Consider the following 27,376-nt stretch of genomic DNA (forward strand, 5'->3'; position numbering starts at 1 on the left):
ATTCATCCATTCATTCACTGTTAGTAAGGATGCCAGATGCATTATCTCCTAGCACGACATTCTGGGAAAAACCATGTTTGGGCTCCTTGATTCTTTTGCACCAATTCTAAGTCAGGGACAAGCTCAAGTAACTTGCTTACAATTCTTTCCCATTTGGATCTCTCCTTTGGCTCCTACTTGGCATTCAGAAAGGCATCTTGCCTGTGGAAGTCACCTTTAGGCTCTTGCTTGCCACGCTAGTTTTAGAACTGGGAAAGGTAGAAAACACAGAGAAAAAGTGGCCAAAACCAGAGAGAGGAGGATCTGATGCCCAGTTTAATTTGAAGTGTGTAATCTCTTTTTCTTCTCACTTAAAATTTCATCCATTGCTACACTGGCCCATTCAAGTCTCCAAAGACTCCTGTGGGGTGACCCAATGTGGGGTATAGAGAGGGTGTTTAGTTTTGAGCACTCTGTCCCTGAAATTCATTGTATAGGATATCAGGGTAATTGACATTCTCATAATACAATAACCTGGATAAATAATTTCAGTAACATTGGTTTAAAGTGGACTCCCAACAAAATGTCAATGTTAGAAAAAGGATTTTTATATTCTACTTTGCTCATTAAATTTCAAAGTTTAACATACACTGATCATAGATGTATTGCATGTTGATATTCAACAGTGTAAGTGTGTGAACTTAAACCTATTAAATTTATAACAAAGACAATAATGAGACTTCCTAGGGAAAAAAAAAGATGATATCTGTTTTTTAATATAAAACTATGTATAGGAAAGAGAACATGATTTAGTGGTGGATAGGAAAGAATTAAATTTACCATTTGGTGGTCTGAGTTGTTAGATGCTACTAGCTGACATTAAAAAAAATATATAATACACAATTACCATGACTGTATGGAAATTTGTATTTTCTCATTTGCAAAAGGGAGATAATAGCCATGTTCACTTCAGGAGTTGTAAGAATTGAACGAAATAATAAAGATAATAATGTAAGAGTAATAATAATGCGTCACCACAGGTCTAAAACATAATAGTTGCTGAATTAACTCTAGACATTGATACTGTTATTATTACTATGATTAATCTCTGTAGAGCAGAGATTAAATGTCCATTAGAACTGACCCTTAAGGGTAGATTTTTACTAGTAAAGTTAGAAAGGAAATAAGGACAGAATCTGAAGTGGGGAAATAACCACCCTAAATGTGTTGAAGGAGTTGCGCAACCCAGGTCAGGAAGACTGAGTAAGTATATCCATTATCAGCTGAAAAATTCGTCAGACATTTCCTGTGGGCAGGCACCGAGGCATCAGGGCTTCACATTAGCACAGTCCCAGGGCCGTCCATTGGAACTGAAATCAAGTGGGTCCAGTGGGAATCCATTTGACTTGACTTCTTCATGGAGCCAGTATGCTAAAGGAGACTGCTGGGCCTGAGCTCAGGAATGGAAATAGAGTTCGTTTCTACCTTATAAGTTGTATCAGTGAAAAATGATCACCTTATGAACCATTGTCCAGGAAGGAAGTGGTTTTCTCTAAGAAGGAGTGGTAACAAGGGAGGGGAGTTCTTACTCTTCTCAAAACTTCCATGGGACATAGGTAATAGATAAACAAATAACATTTGTTGATTGAATGACCAACAGATTGAAGGGCTAATTGTCTGACTGAATGAATGAATGAACAGATTGCCAAGAGCTCAAGAGATGGTTTTAAGAGATTATCTCACCCTCCTTTTTGCTTTGTGTGGAGACAATAGAGATTTCCCAAGACAAACAGCAATAAAAGATCTCAGGCATGATGCTGCACCATTGGTTTGTTCATTCATTCATTCACTCATTCATTCATTCATTCATTTGCAGGCTTTTGTGGAGCTCTATGTACAATGTCTGTTGGAAAGGACACAGAAAAAATGCTTCTGTTAGACTGTAAGCTGTGGAATTGTGGGACAGTGTTTTATGAGCTATCCATACAGAACAATTAAGAAATTAGCAAAACAATGTAATACGTATTCAGGGACTCAAAGAAACACAAAATACGCATGAACCAGAATAATCATAGATGTTTATTTTTCTCCTTCTTCTTCCTCTTCTTCTTCTTCTTCTTCTTCTTCTTCTTCTTTTATTCTGGACTTCGAAGAATAGGTGGGATTTGGATGGACAGAGAAGAGTAAAAAGCATTGCTGTTGAGAAGGTCATGAGTCGGATGTATGCATTTATGTGTGGAGGGTGTATGTGTCATTTATTTCTGAAACAGTCCAGAGATGGGAGGTACTGGAGGACCTTGACAATTATGGCAGCTATTAATTAGATAAAGAAGGATGTGACTAGGTGCTAAAGATGGTCAGTTGAAGAGATTATTAACAAGTCTACTTGCTCTTTTGATTATGAAAGGAATATTAGAGATTTTTGGAAACAAAGAAATGACATGATGATTATCCCAATGTCTACAGTTGATAATGGAAAAGCTACGCTGGAAGCCAAAAATAGAGTAGAAGACCACTGACACACTGGGGGAGATGTAGATGCTGGGGGCTCATACTGGTTCTTTGGCTATAGAAAGGAAGGAAAGAATCAAATGAATGCGGGGTAAAAAACAGTCAAGTTTTTGAACAACCTAAGATACTGAGCAAGTGCTATCATTCTGCCGAGACTATGGGCAAGTGCAAGGTTTAAGAGGATGTGATAGTAGAGAAAATGGTCAGATAGGTATCATTATTTAGAACTCAAATTTAAAATAGATCTTATAAAAAGAAGCAGGGGTTTCTTTTTTAATTTTGTGCCTGAGGCATTAAAATATCTGAAAAAAAAAAAAAAAAAGACTAACTTTTGAAGTGGGAGATAAATCTGACACCGTGTGTGGCATTGAGCAAGTCACTTCATTTCTTGTGACCTGGGTTTCCTGATACATCAAATGTGGGAATTGGACACGTTACCCCTGGGTCTCCTCCAGTTCTGACATTCTATGACTCCATGAAATAGGGCTGGCACCTGTTTTCAATTTAAGCTCCAACATGAGTTTCCTTATTCTTTAAACCTGCCTTTCTAGTAAGCTGCCACATTTATTACCAGGCTTGTAGTCATTTCCTTTTATTCTAAAGAGAATATATATTCACTTTTTCAGCTCTAGCTTTTCTGTATTATAAACTCATAGTGTTGAAACCATTTTGTGAGAACAGCTGCTAAAGTCATCTTTCCGTTTTAGACATGGTCATGGTTGTGAAGCTACCCTGGTCAGGCTACCTTTGGAACGTTAATCCCGAGACAGTGGTTTCCCTACTTTGATGAGAATTCAAAGTGAAGTTTTATACCATTGGAAGCTGTTTTAACTTATCTGGAGCAGGAAGGAATGCCTGTGACAGCCTCTTATCCTGGACTTCATTATTTCCGCCGTGGGCTTCCTAACTAACTCCCACCATTCTAGCAGAGGTCTCTTTGCAGGACTTAAGCGATCTGTTTGTCATTACTCACTTGCTTCTTTTTCACTTTTTTTCTCCATATTCCATTATTTACAGCATTCACTGTCATCATTATCAGTCATCCAAATTAGCCCATGCTTTCAGCTAGGCACATAAAAAATAAAAAATGAGGACAGGTCTATAAGAAAAATAACATCAAGTCTGAAGATATTCTGCTAACACTGGAAAGGGGGTAGTTCTGACCCTCCCTTTATGTGGCAAAGGGATGCTTCTTAGACAAAAAGACAAAATAGCCCTGGAGGCATCTATAACCCATTGCCGACCTGTCCTGGATGGAATCTGCATCATGGGAGTCACTAGGGAAGTTTTTGCTTTATAGATTCTGGCTGTGTTGACCCTACTGGATTGAAATATCAAAAAAGTCTTCATGATAAGGCAGTCCTGTCTGTAAGATGTCTTCCTCAGTTACCCATTCCCAGGACCCCCAAACTACCTGATCTATCTGCATCATGATGCTGTAGAAATCCGTGAAAAGCCTCTAAAGGGGACAATTCTCATCTTAGGCATTTACCCGGACCACCCACCCACTTAGCATCCCCTCCACCCATTCCTGCCTCCTCTTTGATGCCTCTTACTGCATTCCAGATCCCTGTGTCTGCTCCAAGCCTTCTGCATTATGTTGGCAACCCTTTGAGATTCCAGCTCTGGCTTAATGAGTAAGCCACTTAGAAGGGTTAATATTCAAAATATTGAAGAGCAAGGATAGCAGGGACACTAACCAATCAGGATGCTGACTGTAAGCAACCAGAACACCAACTCATGGGGGTGTTCCCAGTACCTATCATTCCATCTGTTCCACGGGACTCTGACTCAGCTTCTTTTTCAAAGTCCCTGCAATGAAAGGCCTTCTCTGCTTGAGTTCCACAGGACAGCCACCAGGTGCTCTGATCTCTCATACTCCCTGCCCTCCTGTGACAGATAAGACACATCAGGTACCACAAATTGAAGACAGTGTTTAATTGAATCATCAAATGGCCAGATTCATAGCTTTGCTTCTTTGGTGGGTGGAGTTCATCTTTTCATTCCTGGTGGAGAAGCACGGCAGATGTTATTGAAACACCAGTCTCGGGCCTTCAATCCCTACTTTTTCCAAGGGAATGAGCTTGACTTGATTTGATCTCCTTGATTTGCAGCCTCTGGAGGATGGCGTCAGTTCTGCCCTGTGCATGTGGCAGAAGGGATGTGCCAGGCAATCAAGGGCCCCCTCTGGAGCTTGATGGACAAAGATCCAGTCCTTGCCTTCTGTGTGGAGTAACTCTGAGGTCACATGCCACCCCACAGCACGTGCCACTTGGACATATTATTTTGAGTTGAAGGCAAGTGAGAAACAGCAGAAACAGAAAGTGTTCTCTGACTTCCTCTTTCTGGAAATTTACTATGAGGAAGGTGCCCTCCTGTACCAGGAAGAGAGAACATTCTTATCACTGGAGATGGGAAGTTGATGCCAAGATGAAGCTGTACAAACAAACTTAACTACAATGACCTTTATTGTTCATTCATTTCCCTTGTGTTTCTCAGTCACTTTCCCACAGTTTGACTCCCCTCAAAGCACAACCCCCATTGCCCTTTGGCTTGTCACATGTCTGCAAGTTATCAGTCTTTGTTAAACCGGTACATAAGCTCTCAGGACCCTCTACTTCTTTTTGCCTTCATTTCTTTTCTACAAAGGGTCTCACGCCATATAAAGTTATTAACTCAAATAGAATGTGTACGTTTTTCTCCTGCTAATCTGTCTTTTGTCAGTTTAAATCTCAGGCTCAGCCATAGAATGTAAGAGGGTAGAAGAGAAGTCTTTCTTCCCCTTCAGAAGTGTATGTTCTTCACTGATTTCCAGGGTGTCCTCCCTAGGCTTAGGCTCTAGATCCCCACAGTTTCACTGGAGGGTTTGAAAACATTACCCTTCATGGCTGCCTTCCCTTCCCTGTCTCACTTCCTCATACCCCTAGCAGTGTTTACTGGGATCACCTTCCAAATAAACTGCTTGTAACTGGATTGCTGTCTGAGGGTCAGCTTCTGGAGAGCCCAAACAGAAACAGAAAGAACTCTTTATTTATTCATTCAAATATTTTTTTGTGCACCTACTAGATACAAGGTATTATTTGAGGATACAGGAATGAACACTTTAGACAAAAATTCCTGTGCCCTCAGAGCTTATAATAAATACAACAATTGAGTAATTATACATAGAATGGTAGAAGGCTATAGGCGCTATTGAGAAAAATAAGCCAGGATAAAAGGGTTAGAGAGTATAAGGGTAGAGGCGTGAATTATAAAATTTAATAGGCTGGTCAGAGTAGGTGTCTCCAAGAAAGGGGCATTTGACCAAACACTCTAAGGAGGTGAGACAATGAGTCATTTAGATATAGCAGATAAATCTTTGCAGCCTAAAGGAACAGCAAAAGCAAAGACCCTGAGATGCAAATGTTTTTGGGGCATTTCAGGAGCAAGAAAAAGGCTGGTTTTGCTGGAACAGTGAGTGAGAAGGAGAATAGCAGGAGATAGAATCAGAGAGGTAACTGGTCAGATGACACAGGGCTTACAGTCCGCTTGTGAGGACTAAGTGAAATGGACAAACTTACGGGAGTTTGAGCAGGATAGTGATGGTCTGACTTGCCTGTTAATGGGGCCACTGAGCCCAGCAGAGGATGGTTGGAGGGTTACTTGTAGAGATGCAGAGGCTGGATTCCGAATAAGGATCCTCAGTCTCAACTCTGCTTGCCATGCTGTATATGGGATTATTTCTGCCTGAAAGAAGGATACTTTTTCTATTTCTCCTGAAGCTGCCATATGAGCTAGCAGTGGCTGAGTAGAGGGGCAGGGACAGGAGAATGGAGACTGGTGGGTGAGAACAATTAGCATGCTACTTAAATCATCTAGAACAGAGCTTAGGAAGGCTATTAGGACCAGGTGATAGCAGGGGAGGTAGTGAGAGGAGGCTCCATTCTAGACATATTAAAGACAAAGTCAGCAAGGCATCTGCTGAGAGAGTGGATGTATTAGTTCTCTTTTGTTACTATAATAAAGCACCACAGTGGCGTCAAATGATATAAACTTATCATCTTACAATTCTGGAGCTCAGAAGTCTGCCATCGGTTTCAGGGGGCTAAAGTCAAGATGTTGGCAAGACTGTTTCAGGCTGGAGGCAGAAAGGACAATTCATTGCCTCCTTCAGCTTCTGAAAGCTGTTGGTATTCCTTGGCTTGGGACCCCTTTCTCCATCTTCAAAGTGCACCACACGAAACCCTTTTTATGTTGTTAGATCTCCTTCTCCTCTGACTCTGCCTGTGTCCCTCTTGTAAGGACCATTGTGATTATATTGGGAATCCAGGTAACCCAGGATAATCTTCTGATCTCAAAATCCGATCAGTTTAGATATCTCTGCAAAGTCTCTTTTGCTACAAAATATTCTGGGGATTGGGATGTGGAGATAGTTATGGTCCCCATATTTACCCTACCGCATGGAGTGTGAGAGGAAGAGAGCTTAATTTTCCTTTTTTTTGGCCTGAACAGCTGAAAGGACACAGTTGCCATTGCAAGTGGACCCGTTTCAAGAGTGCTGAGGGCGGAGAAGAACAGGCGTTCGGCAGGGACATGTTAATTTTGAGGTGTAGCCATTAGATTTCTTTTGAGTTATCAACGTGGCTGAGCTATAGCTACCAGGTATTTAATCAAACCCTAATCTGAGTGTTGCTGTGAAGATACTTTGTGGATGTGAGTCAAGTCCCTAACCGATTGAGTTCAATAAGATTACTTGGATCTTCTGGGTGGGCCTGACTCAATCAGTTGAAAGACTTTGTCAAGAGCAGAGCTGAGGCCTCCCGGAGGAAGAAATTCCTCCTTTGTCCTGCATCTCCAGTCTGGGTAGGAGAGCTCCAGCCTGCCCTTCCTGGCAGCCTGCCTTGTGGTTTTAAGACTTCTCTAGCCAGACCCACAGTTGTGATTAAGCCAGTTCTTTGTAATATATCTCTTAATGTGTATCTCCTACTGGGTTTTTTTCCTTTAGTTAAACCCTGACTGATAGAATGTTTAAGCAGTGATGATGAGGGGGAAGTGGGATGGATGAGTCTGGAATTCTAAAGGAAGCATAATAATGCACAATGAATTTACACAATCTGTGGTGATTAATGTTAGCAAGGGACAAGTGTGTGTAGGAGCTTCATTGAGAAAGGGGTAAGAACTCAGGGCGTAAAGTTGTGTTTGCTTTGGCTAAAATGGCTGTCTGGCTTCTGGCTTTTTCAGGCACAGTAAGGCATGGAATGAAGGCGGAAGGCTGGAGGTGGGAAAAGAAGGAAGCAAAATGATCAAGGAGGTGGAGTGGGATTCTAGCTGTCCGTATGCAGAAGACTCCATATGGACCCAAAAAAGATTCCGTGGGAAGACTAAGGAAATGTTTTCTATTTCCTCTAAATGTGATGAGTTATGTGCATAATTAGCAATAAGAAAGATTAGGTTCTTTCTGGTAATCACTGAACCCTGCGTTCATTTCTATGTACTGAAGTGGAATGGGCAGGTTGTACTTACATTGACTCCTTAGGGGTAGAGTCTGGGCAAAGAAAGATGGGGGTTTGAGCTTGGGGTGACTAGGGAGACTGACTGGAGTAGATTCTCAGAGGTGGAAAGAGCCCGATGAGACAACTACTAATTGAATGTGGTTAGCCAGGAGGCAGAACAAGTCTTGTTCTCTCCAGGCCTCAGGAGCCAACAACCAAAGAGACCCGGAGCCATGTAACATTCTGGATCCAGCTATCCAGAGGACCCAGAGGGAGAGGTCCTGGATCCTGGCTACCGGAGAGCTTGTTCCTGCAGAGTAGACAGTCCTCTGATACCAGAAAGAGTTGGGCCAGTAAGGACACTGTAGGTAGGAATTTGGAAGGGAAAAAGAAAGCATCTAAGGGCTGAAGTTTAAGGTCAACGCTATGGGATGTCATGCAGGTCGGGCCGAGCTGTTGGGGACTAGCTGTGTGATAGTGGCAGGCGAGGAGGCAGGCAGAGCTCAGCTAGCTGGGGTCGTAACTCCTTCCCGCAAGCCACCCTTCCACCACTAGCTGCTTCACTGTGCCCTTTACTTGGGGCTCTCTGCCAGGTAAGGGCGAAACTGATGTGCCACGTTCCCGGCGTGACAGCTAGGAAATTCACTGGAAGGAGACACTGAGTTTAGTTTGCCATGCGTTCAGTTTGAGGGTGCCCATGGTATCTCGCAGGGAGCCAGAAATCTGGGCAACAGAAGATCAAGTTTCAGGGTCTCATCAGCACCCCAGTTTTCACAGGGCAATGGATAAATTTTTCATGATCATTTTATTTCATGCATACAGTTTCACTGAAGCAATGACAAAATACAATATTATGTACCCAGTGTTGTTTAACAGAGAAAGCAGAAACCCAAAAGTCAGAAAAGTCAGAAAGTCAGAAAAACTAGATCATCATACACTCTGTCAGGTGTAAGCTGAGGGAACTTGTTCTAGTCTTTTTTACCTGGGGCCAAATTCCCTCCAGCACCCTCTCTTCCATAGACAAACAACAAAAGAATGTGAACGTTAGAGCACAGAATGCAAAAGGTATAGAGTGATGGCTTCTTACCATCTCTTCATCTAGTTCACCCCTTTCTGTCAGGGGAAACACATTTTAGAAACAAAACAAAAACCAAGGACATTTACGTTGGATTGAATTTTCAAATCAGGTACCTCCCTGAAAAAAGTATTGAGTAATTGCTCTAAGACCCCAGTTGGGGAGCACTGTTTAGAAAATAAAATCCCGGGCTTGACATTGTGGTAACAGCTCCGTGGACTGGACGCTCCTTTTTCTTTTAAGCTCTCCCTCGAGTTGGTGGGTGGGCTAAGTACACAGAGGCCTTTTACATGGTACTTTGTTATCTTCTAAACAGAGCTGCTATGCATGCTTTCTGCTTTATACACAATGCATTGTTTTTTAAAGTAAAGCAAGCGCCCTTATATTACCGTATTACAAAAGGTGAAGCATTGCAGAAAATAATTATAAAAATTATCTTACATTTGCATTAAATTTTCTAATGCTCATTTGTGTTTCCATATGTTTTTAAAATAGCTATGCTTAGGCCCGAAACCTGTAATACTGTCCTTAACAGGTTTTTTTTTCCTTTCTCTTACAGATGAAGAGACTCTGCTTTGTGTGCATGTATGTTTCAAGATCGCATTCTTTAAGAAAGATGTGATTAATATAGAAAACAGAAAAACAAAGCTACCTGATTAATCTGGAATAAATGAGCCAACTTTCCTTTTAGGTAATAAAATAGTGAGGATTCATTGGCTGCCCGGGACCTGCATTTCTTAGAATGAGAACACTGTTATTTGTTTATTATCATTATGGACCACAAATAGAGAAAGAATAAGTTGATACCACTCAGATATTGTAAGCCCTCTTAAAATTCTGTGTTAGGTGAACAAACGATCTGAAACAATTAAGTGTCTTACAGAAACGAACCCATGCTTTCAAAGACCATTAAAGCTTGCTCATATATAGATGTAGCATTGGCCTTGTAAGACAGTTTTAGAACTATTTTCCCTAAAAATTCTGGTATGTTTCAGTTTTTGCCAAGATGTGAAGTGTCTCATGGGACAGTTAGAATGCTGGGGTCCTCCAGCCAGAAAGAATGTGGTTCAGAACGCATCTGTACCTGAAAAGTTCTACTTAAAATGGAAAACCTTTGGAAAAGTTTTCGACACTGTGAGAAAAATGTTTTTAGTAGGCAGTTAAGGCTTAGATTATACACTAATTGGAAAGGTCTTCATTTTTACAGTATAATTCACTTTCTTTTTCCTTAGTGATATAAATTACTAAAGCAACTTTATCCTCCGACACTCTGATGCCCTGAGGTTTGAATGCAATTTCACAAATTAAACACATGATACAGTTGGGGTACCTGCCTGGGTCAGAAGGTTGGGCATCTGCCTTGGGCTCAGGTCATGATCTCCAGGTCCTGGGATAGAGCTCCGCATTGGGCACCCTACTTGGCGGGGAGTCTGCTTCTTCCTCTCCCTCTGCCTTTTCCCCTGCTTGTGCTCTCTCTCTACATACATACACACACACACATACACACACACACACACACACACGCACACAGGATACAGAAAGAGGAGAACTGGCTTGCTAGCATTGCCAGCATAAATGCATGTGCTTACGAAAAATCACCACTGAGAAGAGACACCATCAAAATGCAAAAGGGGAGTCTTTGTTGGCACTTAGAGAAATGTAGCATCCAATAGTCAGCAGACTATCAGAATTCTACCATATTTTGAACCCACTCGAAGGGATGAGTCCAATTTTTGATACCACTTTTTTTTTTTAAGAGAAATTCAGATATATATAAATTCCTTATACACATATGGACATCATGTAAATCAGTGAGAGGAATCGTGTACGTGGTGGAGGTTGAGTTCACTGTAGTCCTACTTCTGTGGTTTAAAATCAGTGCAGTCTCACAAGAAAATCATTTGATCTCTCTGGATTTCACTTTCCACAGGACATCTATAAAACAAAAGGGTGGACTTGATGAATAATTTATAAGGATTTTGTTCAGTCTTAAAATTCCAACATTTTTGGCAGGACATTTTGAGGTAATAACTAAGGTTTGTCCTTCCAGCATTCCTGTTGTTGCCCTCCCGCATGGAGCCTCTAGCTTTTGTTATTCAGAACAAGGGTAAACACAGTAAACAATAAAGTAATTTGAATTTTTATTGTTGTTTTTAAACTCATTTTAGCCACAATAATCTTGAAACCCAAGGCATTTGATTGCAAGTGTGAAGCTATTTGATAGAAGTTTCCAAAAATATGACAGCCAAAATTTAAACTACATCTATGTAAATACTACGGAATGATTTGAGAGTTGGTTTTTCACCAAAAAGAGATAAAGTCAACTTCTTGGGAAGGAGAAATAAGAGGGGATGTGACCAGATTTTAGACAGTGATGAATCCCCGAATAGGATCCCAGTGCCATCTCCTCAAGCAAGCACTGGGAGTGGAGAGGACCAATAGAAACCTCAAATTATTTTGAGGGTTTCCCAGACCACAGAGAGCCATTGGCTAATTTCCTCAGGAGCTTGCAAGCCTCATGGAGAAACCCAACATGCATGATGGCGTCCGAGCAGTAGAGTGGCAATGGTAGAATGATCTTTTTAGGCAAAATGCCTGACGGCTGCCTCCCAGAATCTCATACTCCCTACAAGATGGAAAGGAAGGACTGTATCCCCAAAAGGAACACAGAAGTGGCTGAGAGGGCCAGAAGAGTAGAGATCTTTCACAGACAGAGAGAAGAGGATTAAAAATGAGCTGTTCTTGGAAAAGGGATTGAAGGCAAATATGTCAACTTGGATTTGGATGCTGTGGAACTAGGTGTTGACAACCAAAAATGAGCCAGAACTGTGCATCTGGAATCCAATGGCAATGGACCAGATGTTCCTTACTCCATGATAATAAGATTCCTAAGTATGGGGCCTCCAAATTTAGTGTCCAAGTGATATGGACTGAATTGTGTCTTCCTGAAAGTTCATGTGTTGAAAACCTAACCCGCAATGCGGTGGTTTTAAAGATGGAGCCTCTGAGAGGTATTTATATTTAGATGAGGTCATGAGGGTGGGGCCCTCATGATGGGATCAGTGACCAGGAAGAAGAAACACACAGAGCTTGGTCTCTCTCTCCTCCATATGAGCATAGAGAGACAAGGCAGCCATCTGCAAGGTAGGAAGAAAGCTTTCACCACAATCCAGAACCCAAACATGCTGGCACCCTGATCTCAGACTTCCAGCCTCCAGAACTGTGAAAAAATAAATATCTGTTGTTTAAGCCATCCAGTCCATAATATTCTGTTATGGTAACCCAAGCGGAATTAGACACCACATCAAGACACTTTTGACAATGAAAGGGTATGTTAAAATTAATTAGAATTTAATGTTTGAAATATTTATTCATTGAACAACTAATTCAGTATATTATTTATATTGGCTGATGCATAAAATAGTTTTTGTAAAAATTATTTTCAAAAATAAAAGTATTTCTAAAAAAGTAAATGACATACATTCTTGTAAAGCAAAATATAAAAATTATATTGATTGCCTGAACATAAAAAAATGACCACAAACCATATTTTTCTCTAATATTTTTCTTCAGGATGTGCTATTTCAATATGGTCTTATCTTTTTAATTTTTCAAAAATTGCCTAAGATCCTCAGTTACATTTTATATGTACACACTTGAAAAGGACACATACTTACTTTTTCCTATAGGCTATATAACATTTTAACTGAGGAAATATTTAGAGGTTCTGGATTACCTACTAAGTTCAGAGAAAATTCTAAATGGAGGAAAGTCTCAATTCTAATTTTTATGAAATGCATAAATGTATCAGCTCAAGTATTTTTATAGGCACTGTCTTTAGAGTTTTTCTTTTCTACAAATATACCCTATAAAGCTTTACCCTATAAAAATATAGTTCATAAAATAAATTCCCTATTTATAATAATTTTAATGTTTTGCCAAACAGATGCTGTAAAATCATAGGTCTTTTCAATTTCATTGCATTTCAGTACATCATATAATCCAATTATTTTTTTTTAAAAAAGGAACAGGATCAAAGATTTTTTTTCTGCAAGTCATTTCAAAGGCTTTTACAGAATTTTAAAATTAAATCTGCAGTTTGGGGCCTCATCATTTAATTTGTTCTTGTCTCTGTTTTTATAGGAATAATATGCCTTTGTTTGCATCTATTGTAAAAACTAAAGTTTTCAGGCTTCCAATTCATTGGATATTTTGATAATAGATTCCCAACCATTTTTTTTTCTTCAAAGCAGAGTTAAAAAACTATGCAATGCAATTATAGAATTTGTAGGTTGATTTACAAAGAAATTCTCTTGAAGGCTGAAACATTTCTAAAATCTGAGGATGAACAGCAAGAGAGGAAGCGCTTATGACTTTGCAAAGGTATATTTTGGGTACTTATGATAAGCTTCATCGTGAGTTTTTCATAGTACTTTAATGTTTGTAAATTTTGACATCTAATTTCTCTTTCAAATGGTAGACTATTGACAGTTTATTGGATACAGTTATAACTTATGTGTGTGTCAAAGTCAATTTCAAGAGTATTTTTCCTCTGTAAGTTTTTTAATTTAATAAGACCATTATTTTAACCATGATGTGCAGTCCTCTGCTAAATTTGTATCCATATTAATATTGCAGAAACAAATAATTATATATTTAATGTTGAACTTTTTAACTGAACATAAAGTAGATCTATCTTCAACAGACTGGTTTGTTATGTGAATTTAATGAAAGAAACCCAACCAATAGTAGAAGTAACTGATTTTCTGCATGAAGCATGTGATGAAATGTTCATAAAATGGCACCCTTTAACTGTTTGCAGACCTTTCCCTGTGCCAATAAAACCAACATATTACTCTTATCACTTCATTTTCCAAGGTGTACAGGAAACACTTGGATTCAAAAAATGAATGAAGGGTGCCTGGGTGGCTGGGTGGGTTAAGGGTCAGACTCTCAATTTTGGCTCAGGTCATGATCTCAGGGTCATGAGATCAAGCCCTGCATCTATGCACTCAGTACAGAGTCTGCTCGGGATTCTCTCTCTCCCCCTGCTCACGTGTGTACTTTCTCTAAATAAATAAAACAATATCTTTTAAAAAATGAATGAAATCAATTTAGAAGTATAGTCAGTTGATTTCAATCAAAAATCCTGCTTTAGAGTTTTTTATAAACACACTTTCTGCTGATGTACCTATGAAATTGGTATATTTGGGCATGATTTTCTAAAAATGATTATTATCTTTAAAAATTGATGCTGCAGAGCACCTGGGTGCCTCAGCCAGTTAAGCGTCTGACTTCAGCTCAGGTCATTATCTCTAGGTCCTGGGATCCAGCCCCATGTGGAGCTGCCTGCTCAGCGGGGAGTCTATTTCTCCTACACTGCCCTCTTGTGTGCTTGTGCCCTCTCTCTCATTAAATAAATAAAAAATCTTAAAAAAAAAAAAAAAAAGAAAGAAAGAAAAATAAAAATAGATCCTGGTATCTTCAGCATATTTGTTTCTTCCAGTTTTCATGTGATTTTTTTTTTTTTTAATGTGACTAGTTTTATCTCTACAGACTCCATGGCGTCAAAAGTATTTTGTCCAATACACACATTTGTTATCAATTCTCTTGACTGGACCCTGACTGGTACAATAATTGCTATAAGAAGTAGACTTTAAAAGCAGACCCTGGATGATGGGATATGGGAAATGGTTTGGCTCTGGTTTTGGACTTGAAGGAAATGTTGAGCACCTTTCCAGTACAAAATGGGACACTATTAATTTATTGCATGTAGTGCATCATTATTAATCAAATGAATCCACCTGTGGTTAGCTGTAATAATATTCCTGCTGAAGAAATTATTTAGAGGGGGAATGAAGTTTTTACTTGACCATTATGGTTATAGAAGGTCTTTGGCACAGGATGGATTCTTCTGAATGCAGAGGAACACTTATAAAAAGAAAATGACAAGTTCAGGTTTTAAGCTCTTTCTCAAAATTAAAAAAACAAAACAAAACAAAATAGAATTTCTTTGACAGTCCTATTTTTAATAGCAGATATTTCTTATTTTTAACAGTAACATGGCCAATATTGATAGAAAATTACACCCAAAATTTAATTGTGTGGTTGCAGAATTACAATGTCAATCGAATTCACAGTTTTTCCAAATATATCATGTGAAAGTTAAGCCATTGGTTGAGTAGGAGTGGGGCTTTGAAACTAGGAAGAAGGACATCTGGTTGGACTCAGATGAAGCTGAGAAGTTGGAACCCCTGAGTCATGCTGAGGCTTTTTTGTCAGTGGAAATAGCTTGTCTTCCATGTCTGAGAATAACAACTTTCCCTGTGTTGGAAAAACCTCTAATGACTTCACCTAGGATTTTTGTCATGCAAGGGGATGCACCATCTCTTTAAGACCCTTCCAAATACACTTGTTGCCTTTACACTCACAAATAATGTCAGATTTCATTGTGCTGCTCCAGGAAAGAAATGATAAATTTTGAACTAGGAGGAAATAACTTATATACCAAAAAAATTCCAGGTTTATATTGAAAGAAACCTGAGGAATAAATATGTATGGGAATAAGTCTTCGAGCTGTTAGACCAAGCAGGATAGACTAGAACACCAAACTGGGTCAGCGTTATTTATACCAATGATTCCAGATTGAATATGCTCACTCTTTCTGGCAGATTGATACCAGATTAACTTAGCTAAGCTGGAACTACATTTATCAGAGTTCCTTTCCATGAACTGGTCTGGATTAGTGTGGGCCAAATGACAAATGGTACCCGAGATTTGTAAAGTGAATGAGAAGTAGCAGCCATTTTCTTTTAATGCTAGGAAGCTCCTTGAAGATCCCAGGTCCCTACTGCTCGCTCATACTGTCACGGATCTGCTGGGTTAACTTGTGGTATCTAGCTTCACCTTCTCCCTCAGTTTTTCTGAATTCTGGACCAAGTACCATAGTAATGAGTGTCAGCTTTGCTGTAGGCCACAGGATCCAAGTGGGAAGTTTGGAAGTGGTGACAGATTGTATTACTTTTGTATTGCTGTCATGACTAATGGCCACAAACTTAGTGGCTTAAAACAATACAACTTTGTTATCTCAATACGAAATTCTATAGGCTGGAAATCTGGCCTAGTATTGGCTGGACTGTATTCTTTTCTAAAGGTTCCAGAGAAAATCTGTTTCCTTGCCCAGTCAGGTTGTTGGCATATTTCATTTCCTATCTGTCGTAGTATTGAGGCCCCCATTTCTTTGCAGCTGCCTGGTTAGAGCCATTCCCGGCTTCTAAAGGCTGTCCGCATTCCTTGGCTCTGGGCCCCCTTCCTGCACATTCAAAGCTCCACACAGGGGGTCAGTTTGCTCTCACACCTCATCCCTCCTGTCTTTCTTCCATTTCATCTCCCTATCTTAATATCGCCATGTTAACATCATTGATTTTATCTACACACGTAATTCTCTTTTGCCATGTAATGTAACAGTCAGAGGTTCCAGGTGTTAGTATGTAGATATCTTTGGGGGTGTAATTTTTATGTTTTGTACACAAACCCATGTAGGTTCCATATCATTCTCAAGGATTCCAATTTTTTTTCTGCTCTCCCTTGCTTCACTATTCACCTTTCCTTTCCAACTTCTGCCCTACTGACCTTGGGTCTGGCATCAGTTCATAAGTAACAGGCACATACAAACTGTTGAACTAGCTCCCACAATTGCATAAGGTCAAGGTTGGACAATAAATCTCATATTCTGTATCATCTGTACTGCTTCTGTTTCTCTTATTGAAGCCTCAGTGATACACGAATACAGAATAAAAATGATTCTAGCCATCTATTTGGCTAGTTGACTAAACTTTAGATTCAACACTGGCCTATGCCAGAACTTCCCTGGCATAATGTAAACAAAGGAATTCAAAGGTTTAGGAGATGGGAATTTTGGAGTAGATTGATTACTTTCAGTCTGTACTCCCACTCTTCAATTCCATTGTATGAGAAGACCCACAGGATGACCCTTTCACTAAGACCTTGAGAAATAAATTAGTGAGAGGACACCTGCACCATTGAAAAGTTTTCTGGTGATTATCCTCTGTTGGCTAGATATGAAAATGGGGAATGGTGCCATCAAGATGAGTGCCCTGATTTTAATCTTAGGGTAACAGAGGTCAAAAGCTCTTAAAAGCCAAGGATGAGGTGGTTGTATTCAAAATAAAGGGTATCAGGGGTATAAGGTAATCAAAATGTTTTGACCTATAGGAACTAATTTGTCAGTTTCTCTAGAAATGATACAGATTGATAGCTTTCTAAAAATACTTCATGTATATAACAAAAAATACTCCAAATCTAGTGACCAAAATCCTACTTAAGTCACTATGGTGGAGAACTGTGGTCCTCTCCCAGTTTTCAGACTTAAGCCAGTTTATACACAAACCTAAAGCTTTCTCTTTGATGGGAAATCTGCTCACTTGTGAGGAAAAACCCTATGATACTGTTACAAATATGGTATAAATCATCTTCCAAGGAACCTGTAGCTATTTACTAGAATGTCTGTAAAAGAAAAAATATATATACATTTGTTGATACCACACACCAACACTGAAATAATGGTAATTTCTTAAAACTCCAAATTCCACTCTGGTTCATTAGTCACAATGGGGATTTATGGTAGTCAAGCAATTAAATGAATTCTTAGCCCAAGTGTGAATCATACTAGGCCCAGTAGGTCCACAAAACCACTCTGGTTATTTTCCCAGTTTATGGATTTATGGTTGGAATAGATATACTTGACAACTGGCAGAATTATCACATTAGTTCTCTGACCTACAAAGGGCCAAATGGAACCTTGAACTTCCCCTCCCTAACAAGACAGTAAATCAAAAACAATATCACATCCCTGGGGAAAATGTAAAGATTATTGCTACCATCTAAGACTCAAAAGATTCAGTGTAGTGATAGCCAACATAACCTCAGTTTACTTGCTTATTTGCTTTAGTAAGAAAGCAGATAAATCTTAGATACTGTCTATGGATTATTGCAGACTTTATTAGGTGGTAACCTCTGTTGCAGTTATGCTCCAGGTCTAATGTCTTTACTGGAGAAATCAGCAGAGTTTTCTGGTAGCTGATACAAAACTACTGCTTAGGAAATGCACTTTCCTCCATACCAGTGTGTAAGAACCTCAAGAGGCAGGTTTTTCTTTGGTTTTTGTTTTGACTTGGCATGACCAACAGTATACCATCACAATCTTGCCTCAGGGTTGTATCAGATTTGCTACTCTCTCTTCTTTTTTAAAAGATTTTATCTATTTATTTATCTGAGAGAAAGAGACACAGAGCAAGCATGAGCTGGGGGTTGGAGGAGGAAGGGCAGAGGGGGAGAGAGAAGCAGGCTCTCTGCCTAGCAGGAAGCGTGATGAGGGGTTCTATCCCAGGACCCCAGGATCATGACCTGAGCCAAAAACAGGCGATTAACCGACTGAGCCACCCAGGAGCCCAAGTTTGCTACTGTCAACTTTAATGTCATCTACAGGCATCTTGATTATCTTTCCCTTCCACAGAATGTCCCACTGGCCCAGGATAGTGATGACATTCTTCTGATTATATCTGTTTTTACTAAAAGTACTTTAGATGCCTCAGGAAGACATACGCAACACAGAAGATGAGAGAACAACTCCAAGAAAGTTAAGTAGCTCTCAACCTCGGTGGAGTTCATGGGAGTCAAGGAGTCTGACACATGTTGAGAAATCCTCTTCAATATTAAAAATAATTTGCTGTATCTTGAACACCTACCACTAAAACTGAGGCATGGCATTTGGTTGGATATATTTTTAAAAAATTTTTGAGTACTTAAACATATACCATACTTCAGTGCGCCATTTTGACTAATTTGCTAGGTGATCCATAATACTGACTGTTCTGAGGAGAGACAGGAACAGGAGAAGCTGCTGCATTAAGTTCAGACTATAGTGTAAGCTGCTCTTCCCCTTGGTCCTTGTGTTTCAACACTTCTGAAATCTAGAGCATCTAAGGAACATCTGAGGAGTGTTTGAGGCAAGTATGGATGCTGTATGGAACCTCCAGCAAACACTAAGAAGAGACTCACATCACAAACATTTGGGTTTGGAGGCAAATCCAGGCTGTCTTCTGTAGGTAACACCTTTTGAGAAAAAGCAGCTTCTGGCTTGTAAAGAGGACCTTGAGTTGGTACACACAATGAGAGGACATCATGTAATCTTGTGGCCTGGGTTCCTCTTTATAAACTGTGTGTGTGTTTTTTTTATTAGTTTTAGCTGAGAAGAGCTTCCTCCTCAGACACTGGAGTTTCAGCTCTCTGGGGGTCCCACCTCTAAATTTCTAAGTTTTATTTTTTATTTTTTTAAAGATTTTATTTATTTTTGAAAGAGAGAGAGAGAGAGCATGAGTAGGGGGAAGGGGCAGAAGGAGAAGCAGACTCCCCGCTGAGCAGAAAGCCCCAATGTTGGACTTGATTCCAGGATCCTAGAATCATGACCTGAGTCAAAAGCAGATGCTTAATCACCTGAGCCACCCAGGCACCCCTAAATTTCTAAGTTTTAATAGTTCCAACCTCTTTTCTTTGTCCCTTCAGCCTCAGAGAAATACTTTCTGAAGTTTTTCTCTCAGTGTTATCCTACAGGCTTTTTGTTTGTTTGTTTTTGTTTGCTTGACCCTTTTAATAACCTAGTTAACAATTTAATCCGGTTAAAAATAATTTATAATAAGTAGCTCTTTAGATAACTGGTGTTATATCTGTTTCTTGATTGACATATCAAAAATAATTTGAAAAACCTGGTTTAGCTTTACAACATACAATAAATAAAACCACAGTAAGCAATGCTATGTGTTCTATAGCAAAAACACTTAACCTCTACTTTCTGCACATCTTTCATGAGGCAGACTATTGTATATTTTTTACGGCTTCATTCTGCTCTGACATCCTTATTAGGTGATTTTGTGTAGGTCTCGGGCGGTGACTGTTGCCCAACTGGCTGTTACACCAAGTGATCAGCAGGGGCAGCAGCGCCACACACCGAAATAACCAAGCCCTCTTCCTAAGTTGTTCATGATCCAGTGCATATCATCTTATTGGTGACATACCTCCCATGATGATCTTGAGATAAAAATGTTAGTTTCCCTGGGTCTGGAAAAGGTTAAAAAAATATAGAGGCTGATTATGGCTGGTCATCTTCAGATTTACCACATAAAAACTGTTCACCACGTATATGTATTGTACACTATTACAAGAAGCCAAAGTACAAAGGGCAGGTCTACCAAACCCATTCCAGATTTTTAATTTACTTTATTTTTTAAAAAGATTTTTATTTATTTATTTGAGAGAGAGAGAGAGAGAGAGATCACAGGAGTAGGGGCAGAGGGAGAAGGAGAAGTACCCCCCGTCTGCTGAGTAGGGAGCTTTATGTGGGACTCCATCCCAGACCCTGATCATGACCTGAGCTGAAGACAGACGCTAAATCGGTTAAGATCTCCAGGTGCTGTCCCCCAGATTATTTGAATACAGTTATTTATTAATACTACCTCATTAAAATTTTAAACTTTAGGGTAATTGCTAAATGAGACTGGACTCCAGAACAAAGAAATAAGCCAAGATAGTAGCAGGCAAATTAGGGTATACAATTAATACACACATGAACACACACACAACACACTCTCTTATTCTCATCTCTACCTACTCAACAATCTAAATCATTAGCAGAGATAAGAGAATTAAAATGGCAAAGGGATAACCCCTAAAGTGACTGATTCTACCCAAAAGAAGGAGAGAAAGCAAATTGAAAAAGTTTGGCCTGAATTATCAAGATTAAATTTCATGCCACAAGTGGAAATAAACCCTTAAGAATAACTATAAACCAGGGATAGAGAAAAATAAGAAAGTTATAATTATGGACACTTTATTTTTGTGACTATAAAATTTATTTCTGCTATGAACTTCACAATGATGAGGCATCTGTAAATTTTTTTCTTACATGATCTTTTTTCTGCTTATTTTTCCATCATTATCTTAAGCCTGTATTTTCCAGGCTGACTGAGGTTCTGATATCTCCTAGGCCACACTGATATTTTTTCTTCCCCTAGGGATTTATTCTTGCTATTCCTTCTGCTGGAAACTTTCTGGCATTTCGCATGTACTTTTCTCAAATTTTCAGGTATAATTTTTAACAGAACTTCCAAAGATAGGTTTTTCATAATCATCAAAATTAGCCCTTAGATCATTTTTCTTTATAAATAACATCATTACTTACTCTATCCTCTTTATCTTAATCTATAATTACTGTATTTATCCATTTATTCACTGCTTTATTATCTCTCTGCTATTTGAGTGTAAGCTCTGTGGAAGGGAGGAAGGCTATAGAAATCATGGTTTTTTGTGCACTGGTAGATCTCCTGTGAAGACTGAAATGCCAGCACAGAGCAGGTGCTAAATAAATACTAGTTTATTGCATAAATGAAAAAATAAATGCAGCATAAGAAATCATTAAAGAGCCAATGTCTTCTTTAGCCAAAGCTACAAGAGAGCTTTCAGCCCAATGGAGAAAGAACTTTCTGGGGGCATCTGGGTGGCTTGTTCTGTTAAGCATCTGCCTTGGGCTCAGGTCATGATCCCAGCGTCCTGAGATCTAGCCCAGTGTTGGGCTTCCTTCTCATCAGGGAGTCTGCTTCTCCCTCTCCTTTTCCCTCTCCCTCTGCTCATGCTCTCTCTCTCTCTCAAATAAATAAATAAAATCTTAAAAAAAAAAAAAAGAAAAGAACTTTTTGATTCTATCAAAATGTATATCCAAGCCAAATACATTTTCTAATAGCTCTAATTTTCTATGTCCTATAGGCGCCTCCAAATCAACATATTTAAAGGTACTCATTATCATGTCTTCAAATTTATTTCTCCATTTCAAGTCATGGTGGAAAGCATCATTTAAACATGACTAAGTGGGTGCCTGGGTGGCTCAGTGGGTTAAGCCGCTGCCTTCGGCTCAGGTCATGATCTCAGGGTCCTGGGATCGAGTCCCGCATCGGGCTCTCTGCTCAGCAGGGAGCCTGTTTCCTCCTCTCTCTCTCTCTGCCTGCCTCTCTGCCTACTTGTGATCTCCGTCTGTCAAATAAATAAATAAAATCTTTAAAAAAAAAAAAAAAAACAAAAAACAAACAAAAAAAAAAACATGACTAAGTCTGGCCAATTGTTGCTCATTAATCTGTGTATTTGTTTATTTCCTTCTCATTCTTATTATTCTTTATTTATTTCGGTTTCTCCTATTCTGCAATGAATTCCTAATTAGTTTTCTTCTTATTTTCTAATTATTCTCCACAATACTTTTTAAGACAAATCTTTCTAAAGCACAAAGCTGATCAACTCAAAACTTTGTTCACTATTTCCCATAGGAACATAGTTCAAATTCCTTAGCTTGGTATAAAGAACCACCACAATTTGATCTTGTTCACCTCTTTGGCTTTAATTCTCAATGTTTCTATTTTCTCTCTATCTTCAAACTTACCTTTGCTTTTGTCTACAGAACTACTTGTAGTTCTCTGATCTTGATATACCTTTTTATGTCCCTATCTTAAGTCATCCTCCTACCTATGCCAGAAATACTTTTTCTCTGCCTGGTGAGAGCATACACGTTTCTTTAAGATTTTGACAATAAGACCTCACAAAGTTTTTGACCCTGCATGAAGAAATTGGCTACAGTTAAATATGGAATGTGCTATTTTCTGAGATATTATGTTATTGGTGTTGTTAAAAATTAACATTAAAAGAACTAAAGAGATAATTGAGCTAGTTGGTAATATAAGTCTACTGATTTCCTTAGGTTCTGGGAAATTGGACATCAGCAAATGATTTCAGAATCACAATTAAAATAGAACGAGAAAATGTATGAACTGGACCTGTAGAAAATCTCTTTTAAATGCTTTAGAATGTTTGATAACACTAATATAAATGACCACCTTTTTTGCCCAATTCTGTTAAAAATTAAAGCAAAATAAAATTTAATAAAATATAAAATAACAATAAACTTGAAACAAAAGAAAATCTCCAGGTCAGAAGAAATAATGAATAATAATAATAATAATAAAAAATAGAGAATCTAGACTGAGTGTATCATTCACGGATATGGGCCCTAGACATTGGATACTGGGGTTTTTAGCATCTTTAGGGAATTGTAGATGAAGTCTTGAATCCGAAAAGGTAGATATTAAGAATAAAGCCCCCTGCACAAAACCAAAAACAGTTCAGACCATGAAGAGGGAACCAGTAAAGCTTTTCCACTTCCTAGGAATTCAGCAATAAAGGCACCCTTCTGGCACTGTAAGTAAGAAAAAAAAATGGCACCTACAAGAAATCAAAGGGCAATACTCAGCAAAACTTAGGGATTTGGGATGACACTACCTTAATTGTGTGGAGTTTCAAAAAAAAAAGATATTAATATAGATATATTTTAAAATAAATAAATGTTATACATAAGAAGTTAATATAAAACATGAAGCCAGAGGACCCCAGGTAAAAGAAAACTTGAAACCAATTTCTAGAGGTATTCACAAGTTGTGAGACTCTCACACTTTTCCAAGAGAGGGAAGAGAGAGAGTGCATAAGAGAATGCTCCCAGTAAAAATATATAAACTGCAAGAAGACATTAATTACTGAGGGACAATTAACATTTAATAGATAATAAAGTTAGTTCCCCAAGAACTAGAGTTAATAGAATAATCTGAAAAATATTATAAAATAAATATGTCTTAATGATGATGAAGGAAAAAAAGAAATAGAGCCCATAATAAAATATATCTGCATGAAAAACAAACAGGCAGATTTGAATAGATTCAAACTTAACATTAAGAAGATGTTTGATGGGTCCTTGGGTGGCTCAGTAGGTTAAGTGTCTGCCTTCAGCTCAGGTCATGATCCCAGGGTCTTGATATCAAGTCCCAGGTCAGGCTGTCAGCTCACCTGGGAGTCTGCTTCTCCCTCTCCCTTCCTCCCTATTTTTGATCTCTCTCTCTCTCATAAATGAGTAAAATCTTTAAAACAAAATATGTTTGACATATTAGTCACTAAAATTAAAAATTTATTAGGGACACCTGGGTGGCTCAGTTGGTTAAGCATCTGCCTTTGGCTTGGGCTTCCTGCTCAGCAGGGAGTCTGCTTCTCCTTTTCTCACTGTCCTTCTCCCCGCTTGTACTCTTTCTTAAATAAATAAATAAATCTTTTTTTTTTTTTTTAAGATTTTATTTATTTATTTGTAAGAGAGAGAGAGTGAGAGCGAGCACAGGCAGACAGAGTGGAAGGCAGAGTCAGAGGGAGAAGCAGGCTCCCTGCGGAGCAAGGAGCCCGATGTGGAACTCGATCCCAGGACGCTGGGATCATGACCTGAGCCGAAGGCAGCTGCTTAACCAACTGAGCCACCCAGGCGTCCCAAATAAATAAATCTTAACAAAATTAAAAATGATAAATAATGAAGTAGATTGGATATAGCCAAAGAGAGAATCAGTGAACTAGCAGATAGGTCTTGGGAAAATACAGAATAAATAGTGCATAGAAACAAAAAGTTGTATGCTTATATTTAAGAATTCCAGAAGGTCAAGATATATATAAAGAAATATAGGGAAAATAATCTTCAAAGAAATACTAGATAAACATTGCACAGAGTTGTAAAAGAAATCCAAGAGAAAAGGTAAATTACCTACAAAAGTAGTGTCCTTTTGATTGGCAGCAGACTTTGCATCAAAGAAGACAATATAATCACATCATCTACATTCTGAGGGACAATAATTTCCCATTAAGGATTTAAGACCAGAGAAATTATCACTCAATAATGAAGGCTAAATAAAGACACTTTTAGGTAAGCACTAAGAATATTTATCACTCCTAGACAGACCCTCACTCAAACAGCAACAAAATGAAGACTAAGAGATGTATTTCAGAGCAAGAAAGATCTCAGGAAGATGAGAAGAAGGTAAATGCAATAAATTTATGTCAATTACTTATGATAAAAATTTAATGGAAACCACTTAAAATATAGACCTCAAGTGTTTTAATTTTTCTAATGTTTCTTAAACATTTCTAGTGGCTGGATAGAATGTATGAAACAGCAGAAACATATCTGGGCTAAATTACTAGCTGTGGGACTTTACATATGCAATTATTTTTCTTCTACAAAATGAGAAAATCATGCTAGATTTTGAACTAGTTGTCGTAAGGCCTTTGTCTACTGTGATTTTTGTCTACGATAACTGAAATTATTAAGCAAGGGTTTATACTTGTGAAAAAAAAAATGTTAGAATCATAGATACTCGGAGTTGTAGAGGATCCTAAAGGTTATCTGGGTCAAATTATGGTTGAGTTTTTAATTTCTTCATTAGTAGAAAATGCATATTAACCTTGAATAGTTTACTTGCTGCAGCCCATATTTTCATTTCATTCTTAACATACTTCTAATTTTTAGTTCTTATAAAAGTAGTAGGCAGTAGGGGGAATTACTGTGAGGCCTTTCTTTAAGTAAAATAAATAGATTTCCTTCTGAAAGTTAAATGGGAAATCTGCAAGTGGGTCAGGTTATAGGTTGGGAAAGTCACTTTAGGAATACAATAAATAGCTCTCCCATCTGTGAGACTTTATTATAACAAAGTGGGGTCTATTAATATTGTTAAAAAAATTTTTTAAAGGATTTTTGTGATGGTGTTACAGAACCTGGACTGGATCCCGACGGAAGAACCAAGTGGCACTTGAGACTTTGGAGGATTGGGAGATTTATTTAATGCTGGCAGGCTCAGAGGAGAGTAATCTCCCAAGGTCTGAGCCCTAAGCACAAACAGAGGGGGTAGTTTATACACATTTACTTTCTTATCTGTGCCACTCTTGGCGCCTGCTGCCAGTGCGGTGGGAGTGGGGGGTGGGGGGAAACCCAGAATGACCCTGGGGCTGGGACTGGGATTCCCCTGATGGATTGGTCTACCACCTTGGAACACAGATTTCCCTTATCAATGGAAGAGGACTATCTACCTCAAAAGCTTACAGAAAGGAAAATCCCCAAAGCACACACCCTTACTCAAGCTCTAGTGTCTTCTGACCAAAACTACAGAACTCCAGGAGGTATTAGTACTGCAGTGTGAGAAGTAAAACCTTAATTCTCAAAGATATTGAGAGAAAAAGGCCCAGGGCAGGTGAGTTTTTAAAATGACAAAGAATTCAGAAAAGATTAAGCATCGGGGAAGCTATGAAAGTCAGGTGGGAGCCATGGTAGGAAAAGGGACAGCAGCATATATTTTATGCAAAGATTTTGTTCAAGTCTGGGGCATCTTAATTATTGGAAGGAGAGAGCCCAATGGTTCTGTGTAACCTTCCTTGACTTTGTCATACATTTTCAAACATTAATCAAACTCTGAATCACTTCATGTCTTCTACAGAGTTCTCTTCCCATAAGCTATAAAAAGAATGGATCATTTTAATAGAGCTGTTGCTGTGTTCTGTGATTTCACATAGACATTTGATCAGAATTATTTTAGCACTGCCCCCAAAGATGAAACCAATTGTCTGTCTGAGGTCATAATTTGTTTTTATCTGTTATTTTCCTCTGACAATGAAATTCTTCTTTTTTTCCTCTAATTTTTGATGTATTTTGAATTGAACTGATTCTCATGGCTAAGACTGTAAAAGGAAATTAAGGATCTTCTAAGATCTTTTCCCAGACGAGTGGCAGCTCATACACTATATAAGGAATTTAAAGACAGAGTCATTTAGGAGAAAATTCCAGTAAAGAAATAAACAACAAAGATACAAAAAAGCACAAAGAAAGACTGGTTTATTCTCCCAAAATTATTCTGTGTAAAGACTTATAAACTGGTTTAAATCTGGATTTGGCTTATCATGGGATTACAAATTTTAACTTGTTCTTGATTGAATCAGTGATCTAAACTATCTAAGTAAAAGTCTTCTGTGTATCTATCTGCAAAAGAAATTGACCTTGAACGTTTGTAGTGAACTTGGTAAAATCCTGGTGGTTTGGTTGTGAGCATTTAACCAAAGTGACCACAGACTGCCTAAAATATGTGTCGCGTCTTCCTTGTACTCTGGTTCTCAGACTTGCGAATACTGGTGGTGTGGAATTTCAAAGTTCTTTTACCCACCCTTGTCTGCCTGTGAACAATGAAGAGTGTCTATTTATCAGTACATTGGATTCAGTTCCATTATTTTTCTTAAGTTCGCCAAAATTAAGTTTTCCACGTCCAGCCAATTTTCCAGAGTGAGATAGCCAGCCTGCATCTAATTATGCTATTACTCACCCTCTGATGCAGCCTCCCCCCTGCTTAACATACAGCTAGAGAGGAATGTAGATCCT

General features: G+C 38.6%; 1 long non-coding RNA gene across 1 annotated transcript in view; it reads right to left on the bottom strand.

Annotated features, from left to right (window-relative positions):
• Positions 1 to 8,797: 8,797 nt before the first annotated feature.
• LOC131832977 (uncharacterized) overlaps positions 8,798 to 27,376 on the bottom strand; it is a 159,390-nt gene continuing 140,811 nt past the window's right edge. The window contains exon 3 of the long non-coding RNA XR_009354272.1: positions 8,798 to 10,971. This is a non-coding gene — a long non-coding RNA (uncharacterized LOC131832977). The remainder of the gene's footprint in view (positions 10,972 to 27,376) is intronic.

The sequence above is a fragment of the Mustela lutreola genome, chromosome 1, assembly GCF_030435805.1.
Source record: "Mustela lutreola isolate mMusLut2 chromosome 1, mMusLut2.pri, whole genome shotgun sequence".
Classification (NCBI taxonomy): domain Eukaryota; kingdom Metazoa; phylum Chordata; class Mammalia; order Carnivora; family Mustelidae; genus Mustela; species Mustela lutreola.